Raw genomic sequence first — 14360 nt, forward strand, 5'->3', positions numbered from 1 at the left:
CCGCTAGGTGTCCAGAATACAGAGCTTAAGGTTTCTTTTTTGACCCATTAAACGGATGGCATTTATTGCAGAGCATGGTCGGTCTCTTTGCAATTACGCATTTTCTGTTTTCTTAACTCTCTGAACTCTGAACATTCCTCATCTGATGAAATTTTCTGTGTCAGAATCGATAAATAGGGTTCTTAAACTGTGTTCAACTCTTTTAGTATAAAATCTTCCATAAATGCAGTGAATTTTTCAGGGATTCTAAGAATAAGTAGTAGCAATAAGAGTAATATATTCACCAGGCTCTGTTTTCAGTGCCTTCAATATGTTACCCCATTTCATCTCCCAACCCTATGAGACTGGCACCATTAATGGAGACCTTGTCTCCATTTTAGAGATGAGGAATCTGAGGCATAAGGAGATGGAATAGTAGGCCCAAGTTCACACACTTAATAAGTTCAGAGCCTGTACGGTTAGCCACTGTCCACAGTACAGCTGTTCTTAAAAGCTTCAGTTTTTAAAGCCTATTTATACCACCAAAGATGTTTTCTAGCCAAGATTTCTAAATACAGAATTTTAAAAATTTGTGTCCCAATTAGTAACAAAATGAAAATGCTCAGGATTTTCTTACTTCTATGCTTCCGGTACTTCCTGTGTGGCCATTTGGTCAAGATGCAGCTGGGCGATAGGACAGTCCATACAGAGGCAGCACAAGGGTAGAGAATGAAAAACTATGATCTCACAAATCCACTAACCGGGGAGCGGGCCCACATTCTGCTTGGAATAATTTGAACATCTGGGCTAGTTTTGTTAGATGTTTTATTTATATACTCTGACTCTTTGAACGTCCTTGAACCGTTTTAGCCATATTACATCCTAGTAATATGAGTGATCATAGCTTTATTATTGCATTAAAAAAAACACCCTCCAAAACACCGGTCCCTTTATTGAATGCCATTTTATGAACTAATTTTGATGGTATCTCCTTAATTAACCAAAAATTCCAACGTTATTAAAATGAATGGGAATTTTAAAAAGTCTGTTTCAAGGTGTGTTCTTTTAATTCAGCCACTAGGGATATATTGGGAACCAATGGTTGGACACAGCTTTTCTCATCATGACTCTCTCTCTTCATTCGTTTCACTTGTGAGAAAGGCCAGCTGATGTCTGTGCCACGCGTGGACCTCCAGCAGCAGGCTGTGCATGTCCACGTTTATAACATGGAAACAAGGGAGCACTTTGAACGTGTCAGAAGACTGCCGGTGCACTAGTGAGCTTAACTATTGGGGGGCTGTTTTCCAGTAAGTGTTCTGAAGATTCAGTCTAACAAAGGAGGAATAGAGAAAAATGAGGATTAGGCTCCACTGTATGGATTCGGTCTTTTCAGTGACCATGTTTTTCAAGGAGAATACATTAAAACAAATTTATTTTAATGTTTATTTATTCTTGAGAGAGAGAAAGCATGAGCAGGGGAGGGGCAGAGAGAGGGGGAAACACAGAATCCAAAGCAGGCTGCAGGCTCCGAGCTGTCGGCACAGAGCCCGATGCTGGGCTTGGACTCACGAACTGTGAGATCATGACCTGAGCCGAAGTTGGACGCTTAACCGACTGAGCCATCCAGGTGCCCCAAGGACAGTCACATTTAGACACTGATAATGTAATCACAAATTGAACATTCTAAGTCCTACATTAGAACAAGTTATTTTGTGGGACCGCTAGCCCATGTTATGCCCTCTCTTAGTGATGAACTATTCGTAATCCCATCAACACAGAAAAAATAAGACCACTGTACAGTGAGTTCAACTTAAATTGATTTAATTCATAAAACTGTCCATTCTAAAGTTAGGGCTTCTTATGCTTAGCGGGTATTAAAATGATCCTTTCCTTCATAAATTATTGATGATGATATATGTTAGTTGTTTTCTGTAATGCCTTTCCTCTGCGAAATTAAAATTTGGCAACCGATGGGCATCTCCCCAGTTTTATTTTGGAAATTTTACTAGGCAGTAGAACCTAAAACTTTAAAGCCTGATCTTCCATATATGCAATTCTAAATCTGAACTAAGGGGCACCCCCCCCCTTGGCCTCTGTCTTTTCATTTATATCTCCATAGCATTCAAAGCCAGGATTGTGCTGGTAAAAAGCACATGACATGCATACTTAGGCGTTTAGTCTGGGGAGTTCTTTTTTTGGTAGGAAATCTCATTAATGCCTTGGAATCATTTCGAGAAAATGATTATTTTGGTGCCTTGTACATATACAGATTTCTTTAAAAAAAATGCATGTAAGTGCAGTAGATTACACATTTGAATCATTGCAAAACATTTTGTTTCCATCCTTGTCATCATTTTAAAAAATTTCATGCTTTGTACATCCTTACATTTAAAAAGATTTGTAGAGTGATACCAAGAAATTAGACTCACTGAAAAGAACTTCTAGATCTCCCTTTAAGTTTTATTTAAATGATTGCTTTAGTAGCTTTTTCCCTTTAAACAGCTTACATAATTATGCTTGGAAAAAGAAAACATTGTTTGCTTGCTTCATTGTGGCATTTTGCCTTTCAGATCTCTGTTGCTTTATTTTCTCATTTTACCACTTTTAAAAGCCGAAATGAATAGAAGGACGAATTAAAATTATGTCTGTAATATGTAAAAGAAAGCATTTCACAAAAATATAAAAATGTGTTCTTCATTTGACTAGACTGATATGTTTGCAGGAACTGAAGAGGCATTTTAATTCCTAAAGTTTTAGAAATGAATGTATGCTTATCCCAGTTATGTATGTGGCTTATCCAAGCTTTTACATTCTCCTCCCTGATACTTTTCTGGGCCTTTCACTATTCATCGATGTCCAGGTCCATCATCCTGTACAGGGCAGTGACCTACCAGTGATTTCACACTGTCAAGAGTTGGGAACAGTGTGTGACTTAAGAACATCTGCATCAACTCTGGACTTAGTTTATCCGTCATGGTTCTAGATCTTCACTTACTAGATAATTGAGAGCATCACTTATGATAATAACAAATTAGATCAGCATGTGTGTTTACTTATCACACTTCCATAAGCACTTCACCACACTGCCTGATTTATTCGTCCTAGCGCCCTGCACGGAGGTTCTAATTATTGGCCTGGTTTATGGTTGAGAAGATGGAGAATGTCGGAAGTTCTCAGTGCTGTTTTCAAAACCCTCAGTAGTCCTGAACGCTGGGTACACACATTTGCATAATGCTACCTTTCGTTTATAACATTTGCAAGTTATATTTTTTCAGGTCTTGAATTATTTTGATCCTCAAAACTATGCTGTAAAATATCAGGAATTTCATCATCCAAGCCGGCTTTTTAATAATATAGCCAATAGTTACTTATCAATTTGCCGGATCAGCGCCATTTTTCTTCATCAGTCATTTAAAAAGCACCTTCATTTCACCTACTCTGTGCAAGGGGAATGAAAAGCCACCATGCCGGGCACATGGTGAGCCCTGAGGGACTCTTAGCTGTGGTTGATAATGATAAAATAATAAAACTTGTTAGTAGCCCTTTACATGCGCCATCTCATTGAACATTTGCAAGCATCCCGTGAGAGAGCTGCTGTCATAGGTAGTATAATATGTTATGCTTACTGTCATAAGTAAGCACAACTGTTTCAAATCTAATAAATGCTCGTTGAGTAATCACTCTTGGCGGATTGTTAAAGACTATGGAGAGTAAATGGGTTAGTAAGACACAATCCTTCCCCATGAAGGAGACAAGGTCATCAATTACTGTAATGAAAGTCAGGTTTAATACAATGAGTGTAATAAAAGAACGGCAAACAAAGAGCACTGGAGGTGCAAGCCAACAGGGCCAAGTCATGATTGGTTAGGCCCATTTCCAAGATGGGTCATGGAAGGGAAGAGGGTTTCATCAGGCCAGAGAACAAGCAATGGGGTGGTCTAGATTCCGAACAAAAAGCACAAAACACAGAGGGATGAAAGCATAGCGTGGTTATGGCAGCAAGCAGTCTTGCGGAACAGGAGCATAAGGCACATGTAAGAGAGCAATAAAAATAGATACTTTTTATTGGGCAGTGACCAAGCTAGGTACCATGTGAAGCAGTTTACATGAATTACTTTAACTAATGCTCAGAATCCTTTGATGTCAGTGCTTTTATTGTTCTTATTTTACAGACAAGGGCGCTGAGGCACAAAGATGCTGAAAGACCACACCAGTCACAGTTAGGATCTGGTGGAGGCGGGTTTTAAATCCAAGCATTCAGACTCCACAGCCTCCCTTCTTACCCAATGCACTAAATACCCCATCCTCCTTTTCTCTCCCCTTGAGTGGGAGAGGAAACTGGAAAGATGGCTCTCAGCAGTATTGCTGCTGGCTTCAGTGCCCAGAATTAAGTAGAACATGTTAAAGTACTATAGCCAGTTTGCAGTAGAGAAAATTGGTAGTCCTGTTTTCATTAGGAAACGTCAAGTTTCATGTATGTGGTAGTGGTTTTCCTAAGTGAGTGTCTCCACTGTTTTTCTAGGTAATTATTAAAAGTGCAAAGAAATGAAAATATTTTGGGGGTTTTCTACTCCTTAAAATCTTACCTTCAAGTTATTGACATTGAAGGGGAAAGGTGATCATCTCTGATTAGGTTTGCAATATTTATCTGAAGAACAAATGTTAAGCAATGTTTATTTGATCACAAATAGCACTGATTCCTTGATTAAGGACACGGATGAAATTTGCTGCTGACTTCGCCTATTCATTGCCATGTTGCATTATTTTACTGAGGATAAATGAGTTTGACCAGCTGCTTTCTTCTTTGATTCAGGCAGCAAGATTTAAAGAACGAACCATAAGGAAGACATTTTTCCCAAGACCCATTTTGTATGAATGAGGCTGTGGCAGAACAGTTGCCATTCCTGAAATTTTATCCTAGATTATGATAACAGCTAATGCACAAACTAAAGTTCAGATGGCCACACATTGGTTCTAGACAATTCATGGGTCTGTATGTACATCATCAGGAAGGAAATATACATGACAGTTGTCAGGTCAGTGGAAGAAGGCAGTGTGGCATTATTGGTAGCTTTATCTTGTCTGTTCACAAGTGATGATTACTCTGCACTGGCTCCTCCGTGCTCTTTTGCCTGGCTAAGGCAGGGACGGGTGACTTGTTGGGAACTTTTCCAGTGGTAGGGTTCTGTGATTAACACAACCGACAGCAGTGGCATTTGGAAGACATTTGGCTGTGGAACAACCGCGGTTTGCAGTGGTGGAGTTCCGCGTGGCAGCGACATGCAGTGAGGACCCTTTGGTTCACAGTCCAGAGAGTGCAGCTGTTTCAGGCCCAACTTTGAATTGTGGATTGTGTCTTAAATTCAGCATTAAATTAAAAATTTAAACTAGTTCCTTTCCCATGGGAATAAACTAGCTAATATCTTCAAATGGTGCAGAAATCCAAGTAATTCTGTTTATTTTGAGGGATCTCATAGTTATCAGTTTTATTAGTTTCTTACATATTCCTGTGTCTCTATCCAGACATCATCAAATATGCATCTAGAGTCTTACTTCTTCCTTAGAATGTACAACACGCTCCGGACATTTTCTCTTTTTCACTGAGTAATGTGTTTTGGAGACCTTTCCATGTCAGTATACAGAAAGCTTTCCCGTTGTTTTTGTGGCTGCATAGTATTCTATTTTGTTTCTGTACCATAGTTTATTTTATCAGGTGCCCTAATGTTGGGCACTTGGATTGATTCCACTCTTTTCCTGTTACAAACAATGCTGTAATGAAGAGCCTTTTTCTGTATAACTGAAATTCATCTTCGTGTCAGATCAATTTAATACCCAATATGAAGCTTTTTATTTTTGTGAGAAGTTTTGCACAACATTAGAGAAGATTATTGCGTGTGTGTATAGAACATGTTATGCCAAAGATAAAAATAGATCAGAATGGCTGTGCACATATATAAATAATTTTGACAGCATCGCAGTCAGATTTTTAAAATAACTTCCCTACCCAGTATCCATTTCATTTTTTAAAAGCAGTTTTATTTTTGTTAGTAATTTCCAATGAGGATACATTTTCTAACATCATATTTTGCTCACAGCACTGAATTTTTCCAGTCTCTTTGACATTCTTTTTTTAGGGGACAGTAGAGTGATGAATCTTTAAGAAGTGGTTTAAAAAAGTTGTCATGTTTATAAAGAACAAACCAAAGTAAATGCTGTCAGGGTGAATCATGAGGATTTTTAAAAAAGAACAAGAACTTCATGTCCGGTAATGACACACTAGTTTGTTGCAGACCAGACCACCCAATGAGAAGAACCAGGAACACTGGACAAAATATTTTTAAAAAGTAAGTTTGTAGTTTCACATCTGGAAATACGGGGTATATCTATTTTTTTCCCTATTCTTCCTGCTAAGTACAGCTAAATGCCTTGTACATCGTATGAAAAGTAAACATAAAATGAATCTTCAGGATAGAGAGGAGGCAGACCGGCTAAGGACCGTGGGATTTGGGGAACAACACAGTGGTCGTTTGTGATAAAATGAGAATAGAGGGGAACTTGCTCAATTTAATGAAAAACATCTACCAAAAACCTACAGCTTATATCCTCCTTAATGATGAAAGACTTAGTGTTAACACGGCAAGGATATACAGTGTCACCATCGCTATTCGACATGATACGGGAAGTGCTAGGCAGCACAGTAAGGCAAGAAAAGGAAATAAAAGATGTTAGAGAAAGGGAAAAAAAAATAAAACTTTTCCCTATTTCAGGTGGCTTGATAGTCTATGTACAAAGCCCCGAGGAAGCTACAAAAACTTCCTAGAACTAGAAGGTGTGTTCAGCAGGGTTGTGGGATTCAGCATCAACTCACAACAATCGATTTGGTATCTTTGTCGTTTGTATTAGTTGAAGGGTAGTTGACGCACAATGTGACATTAGCTTCGGTGCACTATAATGTATGTACATTATAGTGATTCAGCCAGTCTGTGCCTTATGCTCTGCTCACCACAAGTGTAGCTGCCTACCGTCAGTCATCATACAGCGCTGTTACAGCACCATTAACTGCATTCCTTATGCTGTATCTTTCATCCCCATGACTTATTCATTTCACAGCTGGAAGCCTGTACCTCCCACTCCCCTTCATCTGCGTTGTCCTTTCCACCCACCCACCCACCCACCCACTCTGGCAACCACCATTTCTCTGTATTTATAGGTCTGTTTCTGCTTTGTTTTAGATTTCACATATAAACAAAATCATATGATTTGTATTTCTCTGACTTACTTCACTTAGCACGATACTCTCTGGGTCCATCTATGTTGTCACAGATGACAAGATCTCATTCCTTTTTATGGCTGAGTAATATCCCATTGTGTGTGTGTGTGTGTATACACATATATATATGTGTATACACACACACACACACACCACATCTTCTTTACCCATTCTTCTATTGATGAGCACTTAGGTTGCTTCTGGGTCTTAGCTGTTGGAAATAATGCTATAATAATCATAGGGGTTAATTTATCTTTTTGAATTAGTGTTTTCATTTTCTTTGGGTAAATACCCAGTAGTGGCATTACTGAATCATATGTTATTTCTGTTTTTCATTTTTTGAGGAACCTCCATACTGTTTCCCACAGGGGCTGCCCCAGTTTACATTCCCTCCAACAGTGCACAAGAGTTCCTTTTTCTCCACATCCTCACCAACACTTACTATTTCTCATGTTTTTTACTGTAGCCATTCTGACACGTAATAAGGTAATATTTCATTGTGGTTTTGATTTACATTTCCCTGATAATTAGTGATGTTAAGCATCTTTTCATGTGCCTCTTGGCATCTGTATGTCTTCTTTAGAAAAATGTCTGTTCAGGTTCTCTGCCCTTAGTCGTGCCCCAGTTACTTGTTTGGGGTCATTTTTTCTTTGATGTTGAGTTGAATATGTTCTTTGTGTATTTCAGATATTAATCCCTGATCAGATATATCATTTGCAAATATATTCAGTAGGTTGCCTTTTCCTTTTGTTGATGGTTTCCTTTGTTGGGCAAAGCCTTTTTGCTTTGGTGTAGTTCTCAGTTTGATTTATTTTAATGAACATGTGGAAGCTAAAATTAAAATACAATATCACTTCTAATCCCATAATAAAAAATGAAATGCTTGGGTATATATCTAACAAAACATGTATAGGACTAGTGTGCTAAAAACTATAAAACACTGATGAAAGAAATTAAAGAAGACCTAACTAAACAGAGAGACATACTATGTTCATGGATTGAAAAACTCAAGATTTTAATGATGTCAATTTTGCCCTAATTAATATACGGTTAACACGATATTGAAATCCCTGTAAGATTTTTTTGTAATTGTAGACAAGATTATTTTGAAATTTATATGGAAAGGCAAAAGACCTAAAATATCTAAAACAATTTTGAAAAAGAAGAATGAAATGGGAGAAATCATTGTATTTGATTTCAAGACTTATTATGTGACTACATTAATCAAAACTGCATTATATTATTGGGAGGACAGACTCATAGATCAGTGGAACAGGATAGAGAAACTAGAAATAGCACCCATCCCCACATATATCCACGTGATTTTGACAAAGGTGTAACAACAATTTGATGTAGGAAGGATAGGCTTTCCAAACAAAGGTGCTGGGACAATTAAATATCCATAGAAAAAATAATGATGTTGACCTAACTATTACACATTGTACAGAAATTTATTCAAATTGATCATTGACTAAAATATAAAACTATACAAATTTTGACAGTGATATAGGAAAAACTTTTTGGGATCTAGGACCTGGTAAAGAGTTCTGAAACATAACACCAAAAACTTGATTCATAGAAGATAACTGAGAAAATGTATTCATCAAAATTAACAATATCATGTAGTGTTTTTTTCCTTAGACATTCGTTGTTTTATGCGTGGTTTGGGGCCTAAGTTCAGCATAAAGTTTCAGATAAAAGTTAGGTGGCAAATTAGCCTTGATTTCATGAGGGCTGCAGAAATAAAAAACAGAGTTCAGGGATCACTGAATCTGTAAAACAGTCATTGAAAATCTGGAGTGGAAAAACAAAGGCAAAAGTTAAAATTTAAATAGATGTGTTTAAGAGCATATTAGAGCAGAAGAGAAAAAATCATTTCTCTTTTTCTTTTCCTTTTTCTCTCTTCTCTTCTCTTCTCTTCTCTTCTCTTCTCTTCTCTTCTCTTCTCTTCGTGACAACATTTACTGTAAGTGTTCTCTTTAATCTTCATCCCCTAGTTCCCCCTCTACCCCCTCCCAAGTCTCCTCTGTTGACTATCAGTTTGTTCTCTATAGTTAAGAGCTTGGGGGCGCCTGGGTGGCTCAGTCAGTTAAGCGTCTGACTTCGGCTCAGGTCATGGTTTCACGGTTCAGGAGTTCGAGCCCCACATCGGACTGTGCTAACAGCTCAGAGCCTGGAGCCTGCTTCAGATTCTGTGTCTCCATCTCTCTTTCTTCCCCTTTCGCACTTGTACTCTGTCTGTCTCCCTCAAAAATAAATAAACATTAAAAAAAATGTATAGTTAAGAATCTGTTTCCTGGTTTCTCTTTTTCCCTTTGTTCATTTGTTTTGTTTCTTAAATTCCACATATGAATGAGGTCATGTGGTATTTGTCTTTCTCTGACTGACTTGTTTCATTTAGCATTATATTCTCTAGATCCATCCATGTTGTTGTAAATGGCAAGATTTCATTCTTTTTCTACGGCTATATAATACTTTATGAATGTGTGTGCATGTACACGCGCACGCACATGTGTTTATACACATACATACACACACACACACATATGCACACCCCATATCTTTATCCATTCATCAGTGGATGGGCATTCAGACTGCTTCCATAGTTTGGCTCTGTAAATAATGTTGCAATAAACCTAGGGGTGCAGTTACCAGAATAATTTTAACTGAAGAATGGAGACAAAAAATATGAGAAATACAGAAAAGTACCTAAAACACATTGGGCCAGAGTGAACTACATATATATAATGGAATTCCCAGGAGGAAACCAAGTAAAGCATTATTTAGGGGACAGAATCAATATTTGAAGAAATACCGGTAGAAGATTTCCAGAACCGATGAAAGACAATGAATTAAGATGGATTCATGGAGCTCTTCCTGCCCTAAGCAAGATGAATACAAAGAAAATTAGGCATATGTCCATCAGAATCAAAATTTCTGAACTTAGAAGAAAAAGGGAAAAAATCTTAAATAGCCGGGGGGGGGGGGGGGTGGGGAAACACCTTCAAAGAAGAATAGGACAACTAGCTGTTAAAATCAGCCATTTGTTGGGCTGTGAAGCATAAAGAAAAGGTAGAAGCCGCCAGGAGTTTCTAGAGTGCCAAAAGAGTAACTCTCACAATGGATTTTCCCCAATAAAAATATTCTTTCAAGATGTAGGCAAAACTAATTTATAGTTGGGGGGAGAAACTGATCACTTGAGTTAGTTGATGCAGGGATGGGCTGTACACAGGAACCAGGAAACTTGGAGATGATGGAAATAATTTTGTATTTTAATGGTGGTACAGATGTGTTAGAACTCATTAAATCAAATGGATGCAGTTAACTGTTCAGACGTTATATACCAATGAAGTTGACAAAAACTCAAGGGTAGATTTCTTTTTTTTTAATTTTTTTTTTTTTAACGTTTATTTATTTTTGAGACAGAGAGAGAGCACGAACGGGGGAGGGTCAGAGAGAGAGGGAGACACAGAATCCGAAACAGGCTCCAGGCTCCGAGCTGTCAGCACGGAGCCCGAAGCGGGGCTCGAACTCACATACCGCGAGATCATGACCTGAGCCGAAGTCGGCCGCCTAACCGACTGAGCCACCCAGGCGCCCCAGATTTCTGCTTCCATCTAGGATTAAGAAAGAAGGACTGGATTTACCTTCCCATCTGAAACAACTTTTTTAAAAGTAGGCACACAATGAAACTGTGGTTTTTATGACATTGGGCATTAGGCAGCAAAGGACAGTGATCTCTGGGAGCTGGGGCACAGATTAAATGAAGGGTAAGGTCACCCCAGCTTTCTGCCTAAAGAGTTTGCAGACTACAGCACAGGGAGGAGCATGGCCGGGCGGGGGCAGGGAATGCCCAAGGAGTCTCCCTGAGTGGAGACTTACAGGTGAGTCCAGGGAGGCCCAGGAGGGGTAAGTGCATGCATTTGAGGAAACTGCTGGAGGAGCCTTGAGAAGCCCCCTACAGGTTTAGGGAGGCAAATCCTCAGTCCCCCCACAAAGCTGAGGACAGTTTTTGCATCCACTGGGTCGACTGGAGAACCTCATAGTTCACATGGCAGGGAGTAGTCTCACAATAGTTTTGCCTCAATAGTGAGTGGGGCAAAATTACCCTCAGCTTAAACACTGCTGTTGTATGACCTAACAGTTTAATAAAAAGCAGGAACTGTAGGGATCAAACTGTTCCCAAATATCTGTGTCCCAGAGTAGCATTCAGGCTTCCTCAAGGCTTCACAGCCCACACTCTGAGAACTGCCTCACAGTAAAGTAAGCACCTTTTAGTGACGGTTTTAAATTTCTGGATTAAATCAGACCCTGTAAAAGTTTTATAAGAATTTAGAACTGGGTTGTTCTCGTGCTCTTTGCCACCCCAGTGACCTTCCCAAGGCCGTGACAGCAGGCAAGAAGAGGTGAAAATGCCGAACCTCAGACCAGTTCTCTGAGAAGCGGGTTCTTCAAATCTGTTTCTCCTGGTGGAGGGCTCTGACTTTATCATCCCATCTTTCCAGAAACTCAGGGCTATGGAAATCAGATTGCAGTATTCGTTTCTTTGATTCTGTGTTGAAGTATCCACTTTATCAGAGGGAGAACAATTTTACGCACAGTTGGTCCTGAGCTGTGAGAGCCCGCGTCACTTTCGGCGGGTGCTCGGGACACTTTGCTTTATCCAGACTCGAGGCCTTCATCTCAGAGACAACCTGTGTCCTGTAGGATTGGCCGTGATTCTTTTTTATAGCATTTGTGGAGTGTCCAGACACATCCATAATGCTCCCTGGCAAGCATGGAATTGTATAGCATGATCCTGGGATTACCCAAAGCAAAAATCCTGAACTGTGGATAAACACAGCGTGTTCTCAGAATGGCTTGTGGTGTCATCATGACTCCATTTTGAGCATCACATGGAAGTAGTACGTATTCGTATGTGTAAACCCATACGCGTGTGTTTGTGCCCGTCTCACAAAAAAAGAGTGCTGTTTTACGTAACCTCCTAACTCAAAACCCCAATCCGCAGCTCTGACTCCATTTACATTTGCTCTTTCCCTTGAAATGTTGCTTGTTACATTTACATAACTCCTCCTCAACAGCTCCTCTCATTCTGGCAGAGAACATGGTTGCTAACTAAGATTACAGGAGCCTGCGTTCAGAGAATGCCACCTACCTTGACTTAATTGCAGTGGAAACCAAGAATATTGTCACGTTAGAGGATAGAGCGGTGACATTCGGCACAATTCCTAAACGAAGGACATTTGACATTCTAACAGATTGCCTAATCCTCTTAAAGGCTCCTTCTTTTCACAAGCAGCAGACATCACTTGGTTCTCCTGGCTGCCGGTGGAGTTCACTAGAGTATGAGAAATCAGTCAAAAGAGGGCGGCACATTGTCTCATTGTCCTTGGATTCAGCTTCTCCAGTGGTTTGGGGGAAGTTTCCTTACTTTTCTCTGCAGTGAACTCCTTTCTTACATAAATGAAGGCCTCTGAATGTTGCATAGTGAAATCTTAGGCCTTTATCTGAGAAGTTTTAAAAAGCCATCCACAAATCCAGTGCTCCTGTGATGCTTTCTGTTGAACAGGGTGACTTTGTTGTACATTGTTGCATGAGAAAGGCTGATCTGGGAGGCACAGAGCCAAACAGCAAATAGTCCAAACCCCTTGCTTTCGCCGCATTGCTTTGTCTCTTTGATAGCTCTCCCTGCAGGGAGACAGTAAGGGTCTGGCTGTATTAAGGACTATTTTGTAACTGACATGGAGGCTACCGCTATTTTTTTATTTGTTAAGTCTTACTAGGGTAGGTACTCAGATTGATTCTAAAGCCAAGTTGAGGTCTCTACCTGTGGGAGCCCTCCTGCCAGCATTAGCCACATTCAGACATTTGAAGCCGGCCAGCCGAGAGAAGGGTGAAATGTCAGTGGTGTGCACTGTTTCGACTTTCCTACGTGTGGTATACAGAAATGAACTAAGTCCTAGATGTGCTTTTGTCCATGATGAAATAGAAATGGTGTGATGTCACGTGCTATTTTGAAAATATTCCAGTATCACCGTATCCAGTTATTTGCTAATTTCAGACTGGGAACTTTACCTTCTGCTTGTTGGAGGAGGCGGAGAAAGGTAGAGCCAATTCTGCGCGATTAGAGCACTCCTAGGGAGCTCTCATGTCTCTGGGTCATGTAAAGGCCACGGAGCTTCCTTGTCAACAAGGTTGTGTGCAGTGGAGGGAGGAAAGCAAACAAGAGTTTGTCCCCTGTGACATTTTCCTGTTACTATTCTGAATCATCTGGTTTAGAAAGTTGGAAAGGGTAGTTCAGGTTCACAGTCCCTTATGTGAAACGGTAAGAGTTGGATGCGTTTCAGAGCTCAGAAATGTCCAGAGGATGTATACAGCATGTAGTAATATTCCCAATGGGATCTGAGACAACACCCCACAATCACATAAGTATTTCCCCAGGGGGGAGAAATGTGAAGTCACACAATGAGAAATAAACCAGAAGTATTAATGTCAGTCCATATCAAGTTTTACTGCCAAAAGTGTTTGCTTACATTTTGTTTTTACCTCTCAACTTCAGAATTGCAAATACGGGGCTGTGGCGGATGTTGCAGCGATAGAAATCGAGCCTGGTTGAGTCGTGGTAATATTTAAGAGAGCTGAATCACAGGACTGACAATTTGTGGTCTTGTGTCTCTCCCTACTGGGCTAGTTACTTCCTTTTCCAGTCTCTGCCTTCACTTATCTGTCACCCAGGAATAATTAATTGTCTTATGGGCTGTTATGAAGATAAGCTAATGTATCTTGAGTACTAAACAATGATTGGCTTACAGCGGGTATTCAATAAATGTTAGCTGTTGCAATTTTGCCTCTTCCCGTCCCTTTCTTCCTTTTCGTTTTTTACGAGATAAAAATTGCCTGAGGCAGCAGTCATGGTGCTGCTCTGGATATAGGCCAAAGCAGTGTGGATTGCCTCGATTTCAGTAGAGAATTAAAAGTCTATATTTAAAAAAAAATTTTTTTTAACGTGTATTTATTTCTGAGAGAAAGAGAGTGCAAGCAGGGAAGGGACAGAAAGAGTGAGACTGAAGATCTGAAGCAGGCTCTGCGCAGTGAGCTCAGAGCCCAATGT

General features: G+C 39.8%; 1 protein-coding gene across 13 annotated transcripts in view; it reads left to right on the plus strand.

Moving 5' to 3' along the window:
- Positions 1-14360, plus strand: part of SIPA1L1 (signal induced proliferation associated 1 like 1) — a 362796-nt gene that overhangs the window by 256915 nt on the left and 91521 nt on the right. The window lies entirely within an intron of this gene.

The sequence above is a fragment of the Panthera pardus genome, unplaced genomic scaffold, assembly GCF_024362965.1.
Source record: "Panthera pardus isolate Hobbes unplaced genomic scaffold, ASM2436296v1 HiC_scaffold_24, whole genome shotgun sequence".
Taxonomy (NCBI): domain Eukaryota; kingdom Metazoa; phylum Chordata; class Mammalia; order Carnivora; family Felidae; genus Panthera; species Panthera pardus.